Source organism: Salvelinus namaycush, unplaced genomic scaffold (assembly GCF_016432855.1).
Source record: "Salvelinus namaycush isolate Seneca unplaced genomic scaffold, SaNama_1.0 Scaffold1089, whole genome shotgun sequence".
Lineage (NCBI taxonomy): Eukaryota > Metazoa > Chordata > Actinopteri > Salmoniformes > Salmonidae > Salvelinus > Salvelinus namaycush.
In genome coordinates this window covers 13462-19714 of record NW_024057774.1, presented here as the reverse complement: position 1 = coordinate 19714, position 6253 = coordinate 13462, and positions in this window count along the sequence as shown.

The following is a 6253-nucleotide window of genomic DNA, read 5'->3' as shown; positions in this document are numbered from 1 at the left end:
TCTGAGTAAAGATCACTGACAGGAGGAAAGACTAACCTGTCTGAGTAAAGATCACTGACAGCAGGAAAGACTAACCTGTCTGAGTAAAGATCACTGACAGGAGGAAAGACTAACCTGTCTGAGTAAAGATCACTGGCAGCAGGAAAGACTAACCTGTCTGGATAAAGATCACTGACAGCAGGAAAGACTAACCTGTCTGGATAAAGATCACTGACAGGAGGAAAGACTAACCTGTCTGGATAAAGATCACTGACAGCAGGAAAGACTAACCTGTCTGAGTAAAGATCACTGACAGGAGGAAAGACTAACCTGTCTGGATAAAGATCACTGACAGGAGGAAAGCCTAACCTGTCTGAGTAAAGATCACTGACAGGAGGAAAGACTAACCTGTCTGGATAAAGATCACTGACAGGAGGAAAGACTAACCTGTCTGGATAAAGATCACTGACAGGAAGAAAGACTAACCTGTCTGGATAAAGATCACTGACAGGAGGAAAGACTAACCTGTCTGAGTAAAGATCACTGACAGCAGGAAAGACTAACCTGTCTGAGTAAAGATCACTGACAGCAGGAAAGACTAACCTGTCTGAGTAAAGATCACTGACAGCAGGAAAGACTAACCTGTCTGAGTAAAGATCACTGACAGCAGGAAAGACTAACCTGTCTGGATAAAGATCACTGACAGCAGGAAAGACTAACCTGTCTGAGTAAAGATCACTGACAGCAGGAAAGACTAACCTGTCTGACGCCAGGCCGTGGACACCACACGCCAGGCCCTGGACACCACATGCCAGGCCCTGGACACCACACGGAAGGCCGTGGACACCACACGGAAGGCCGTGGACACCACACGCCAGGTCGTGAACACCATGGTCGGGGCAAGAATCAGTCAAAACCACACTCAGCTTAGAGGAGGTGGTGCAACACCAGGGGCTGGTTGCTCGCTGGCCTCTACCACGTTTCCTTGGCCACCTATCTGAAAGGACTGGATAGGTGGAAGCACAGCCTTATTACTATGGACTACTGGAGGGCAATTGACTAATTAGTCATTGTAGGTTTTGTAATGCACACACATTTTTGTGCACAAATGGGAGTTTATCAATTTTACTGTCTGGCTTTCATTAATACAATCAGATGGAAGAAAAAGCAGGAAATACACTTACATCACAATATCAGAACATCATATCAAAACATAATATCACAACATCAGAACATACTATCAGAACATCACAATATCAGAACATCATAATATGAGAACATCATAATATCAGAACATCACAATATCAGAACATCACAATATGAGAACATACTATCAGAACATCACAATATCAGAACATCACAATATCAGAACATCATAATATGAGAACATCATAATATCAGAACATCACAATATCAGAACATTACAATATCAGAACATCATAATATCAGAACATCATAATATGAGAACATAATATCAGAACATCACAATATCAGAACATCACAATATCAGAACATCATAATATCAGAACATCACACCATCAAAACATCACAATATCAGAACATCACAATATCAGAACATCAGAATATCAGAACATCACAGCATCAAAACATCACAATATCAGAACATCATAATATGAGAACATCATAATATGAGAACATCAGAACATCACAATATCAGAACATCATAATATGAGAACATCATATCAGAACATCATAATATCAGAACATCACAATATGAGAACATAATATCAGAACATCATAATATGAGAACATAATATCAGAACATCATAATATCAGAACATCACAATATCAGAACATCATAATATCAGAACATCATAATATCAGAACATCACAATATCAGAACATCAGAATATCAGAACATCAGAATATCAGAACATAATATCAGAACATCATAATATCAGAACATAATATCAGAACATCAGAACATACTATCAGAACATCACAATATCAGAACATCATAATATCAGAACATAATATCAGAACATCATAATATGAGAACATCATAATATCAGAACATCACAATATCAGAACATCATAATATCAGAACATAATATCAGAATATCAGGACATCAGAATATCAGGACATCAGAATATCAGAACATCAGAATATCAGAACATCAGAATATCAGAACATCAGAATATCAGGACATCAGAATATCAGAACATCACAATATCAGAACATCATAATATCAGAACATCATAATATCAGAACATCACAATATCAGAACATCATAATATCAGAACATAATATCAGAATATCAGGACATCAGAATATCAGGACATCAGAATATCAGGACATCAGAATATCACAACATCAGAATATCACAACATCAGAATATCACAACATTAGAACATCAAAATATTCTGCCAGTGCCAACTATATAATATATAATGATCTGGATTGATAGTTGTGGCCTGCTGTAATTAACCACTCTGGAAACTGTCTCTAGGCAACACTGGTGATGTCAATGCAGATCAGACATGTCACCGTGTTTAGATAGTAGATGTTTGTGTTGAGTTTTGGTTGGTAATCACCGTCTCTGTCTATATTGGATACGTCTTGTTTCTGTCAACTTCAACTAACAACTTTTAAAGCCTCCATTGATGTACAGTAGTAATGTCCTGTAAGTTAATTTGGTAACACCCTACATAGCGCTCTCCTTCTGTAGTTCCCTCTGGGGCAGTTGAGATCTTTGTCTCTGATTGCATTCCAAATGGAACCCTATTCCCTAAAGTAGTGCACTACTTTAGACCAGGGCTGGCACCCTATTCCCTACATATAGTGCACTACTTTAGACCAGGGCTGGCACCCTATTCCCTACATATAGTGCACTACTTTAGACCAGGGCTGGCACCCTATTCCCTACATATAGTGCACTACTTTAGACCAGGGCTGCCACCCTATTCCCTACATATAGTGCACTACTTTAGATCAGGGCTGGCACCCTATTCCCTACATATAGTGCACTACTTTAGACCAGGGCTGGCACCCTATTCCCTACATATAGTGCACTACTTTAGATCAGGGCTGGCACCCTATTCCCTACATATAGTCCACTACTTTAGACCAGGGCTGGCACCGTATTCCCTACATATAATGCACTACTTTTGATAGAGCCCTATGGGTAATAGGGCACCAATTTGGAATGTAGACTTGGTCTTAATTCATTACATTCAGCAACAAATCAGTTTGTCCCTCTAATCAAGAGCAGGAAGTAGTGATGTACTGTACGCTGGTTCTCCAGGAATGACATCTTTTCATCTTTTCCAGAACTTTCCTCTTCTCACCGTCCGTCTGTCGACCAGATTACTGGTGACATTTGTTGAGCTGAGTTTCCTTCCTCCATCTCTTACTTTTCCACCGAATTGTTGATTCTACTCAATTCAAAGAAGTGTGTCAGCCTTCAGCCCGCCTCACGAATCCTCTAGGTCACGTCCAAACGGCACCCTATTCCCTGTGTAGTGTACTACATTTGACGAGGACCAATGAGAAATAGCGTTCCATAGCGTTCCATTTGTGATACACCCCCAGTCTGCTCCTAGGGCCGACAGACATACCAGCATATTGGAAAAATATGGATGTAAGTTTTCTGCCTCTGAAGTCCCTCTCCTTCCTCCATCCCTCCTACTCCTCTATGTGCTCAGTTTAGAAGGCATTAGCTCACTAACCAGGCATTTCAGTAGAAGCACATTTGAACAAACAAACGGCATGTCAAACGGCATGAGGTAACAAGCTCCGATCTGGTTCTGCTGTGTTTATTTAACCAGTCTGTTTGGTATAGGAGTGGAGCGCTAGGCTAGCAAACGGCTAGCTACACTGTACTGACAGAGAGGAGGGTTGGGAAATATATTATTTAACCAGTCTGTTTGGTATAGGAGCAGAGCACTAGGCTATCACAGCACAGAATCGTTTCACTCAAATTGAGTTTCTGTATTGAAAAAAATGTATAACTACCTTAGACAAACATCAACAAATGTGGGAGCCTGTTGACCTGGCTGAAAAATAAGTAGTTGCTTTGGCCGGTGTCCTTAAGGGTCAGCAGGAAATGTACTTTTACAGCTTGATTTCTGCTAATGCTGTTCTAGCAAGTCTGCCTTAACTTTCACAATCAGTCAGACCAAGGCTGCTACTTCACAATCAGTCAGACCAAGTCTGCTACTTCACAATCAGCCAGACCAAGGCTGCTACTTCACAATCAGCCAGACCAAGGCTTCTACTTCACAATCAGCCAGACCAAGGCTGCTACTTCACAATCAGCCAATCAGCCAGACCAAGGCTGCTACTTCACAATCAGCCAATCAGCCAGACCAAGGCTGCTACTTCACAATCAGCCAGACCAAGGCTTCTACTTCACAATCAGCCAGACCAAGGCTGCTACTTCACAATTGAAACATACTCCTCACTTAATCCAAATCACTTAGATTTAACGTTTGTTAAGATATCGAGTCTAATGTTACTATTGTACAGGATGCGAACAGGTGACTACAATGGATTAAATTGAGCAAAAATAAATACATCTCTTTTTGTTGATGAGTGCTCCAATTAGTTTTTTTTATTTTTTATTCTTGGTAAGCCATTTTCATGATTTTTGTCATTGTTGTTGAGCACCCCTCCTTTCCTTAGTTTGCTGAAGCGTGAAGGACCACCTGAACTCTAATATCACTACTTAACACTGATATATGTGACCACATTGCTGGTGGATCTAATGGGTGCCCACAAGATCACAGTTGTGATGGGAGGAGAGAGAGTGAGATGGAGAAAGAAAGAAGGAGAGAGACATACAGAGGAGAGACACACACAGAGAAAGACACATAGAGAGAGAGAGAGGGAGTGAAAGAGAGAGAGGGTGAGTGAGAGAGAGAGAGCGAGTGAAAGAGGGAGTGAGTGAGAGAGAGAGAAAGAGTGAGTGTGTGTGAGAGAGAGAGAGCAAGTGAAAGAGAGAGTAAAAGAGAGAGAGAGTCCGAGAGAGTGAGTGAAAGAGAGAGAGAGAGTGAAAGAGAGAGAGAGAGAGAGAGAGTGAAAGAGAGAGAAAAAGAGAAACAGAGCAGAGTCCCTGGGAGGTTTACACTAGCACACCAAACATTCCACCCATTCATTTTGTACCACCTTCTACTCACCTTGCCCCATGGGGACGCCCAGATGAATCATGTTAAGAGTTAGACTTAGCCTTCCCTCATCGAGCTGCAACGGATAAATTACAGGCTGGCTTCAGACCCTGACTGACAGGCCTAGACCAGAGGAGTCCTTCCATTCTTTCTGTCTTTATTCTTCCTGTCTTTCTGTCTCATCCTCTCCCCCTTTCTTTACTGTTTACTTCCACACTGTCCCCTCTCTGTCTGTCTGTCTGTCTGTCTGTCTGTCTGTCTCTCTCTCTCTCTCTCTCTCTCTCTCTCTCTCTCTCTCTCTCTCTCTCTCTCTCTCTCTCTCTGTCTCTGTCTCTGTCTCTGTCTCTGTCTCTGTCTCTGTCTCTCTCTCTGTCTCTCTCTCTCGGACTCTCGGACTCTCTCTCTCTCTCTCTCTCTCTCTCTCTCTCTCTGTCTCTGTCTGTCTGTCTGTCTGTCTGTCTGTCTGTCTGTCTGTCTGTCTGTCTGTCTGTCTGTCTGTCTGTCTGTCTGTCTGTCTGTCTGTCTGTCTCTCTTTCTGTCTCTCTTTCTGTCTCTCTCTCTTTCTGTCTCTCTCTCTCTTTCTCTCTCTCTCTCTCTCTTTCTCTCTCTCTCTCTTTCTCTCTCTGTTTCTCTGTTTCTCTCTCTTTCTCTCTCTGTTTATCTCCCTGTCTCCCTCTCTCCCTCTGTCTCTCCGAAGCAAGTGAGGTAGATAATATACAAAAGTGAAATAAACAATAAAAATGAACAGTAAACATTACAGTCACAGAAGTTTCAAAAGAATAAAGACATTACAAATGTCATATTATGTATATACAGTGTTGTAACGATGTACACATGGTTAACAAAAGGGGGAAAAAATAAGCATAAATATGGGTTGTATTTACAATGGTGTTTGTTCTTCACTGGTTGCCCTTTTCTTGTGGCAACAGGTCACACATCTTGCTGCTGTGATGTATATATGGGAGTTTATCAAAATCGGGTTTGTTTTCAAATTCTTTGTGGATCTGTGTAATCTGAGGGAAATATGTGTCTCTAATATGGTCATACATTGGGCAGGAGGTTAGGAAGTGCAGCTCAGTTTCCACCTCATTTTGTGGGCAGTGTGCACATAGCCTGTCTTCTCTTGAGCGCCAGGTCTGCCTACGGC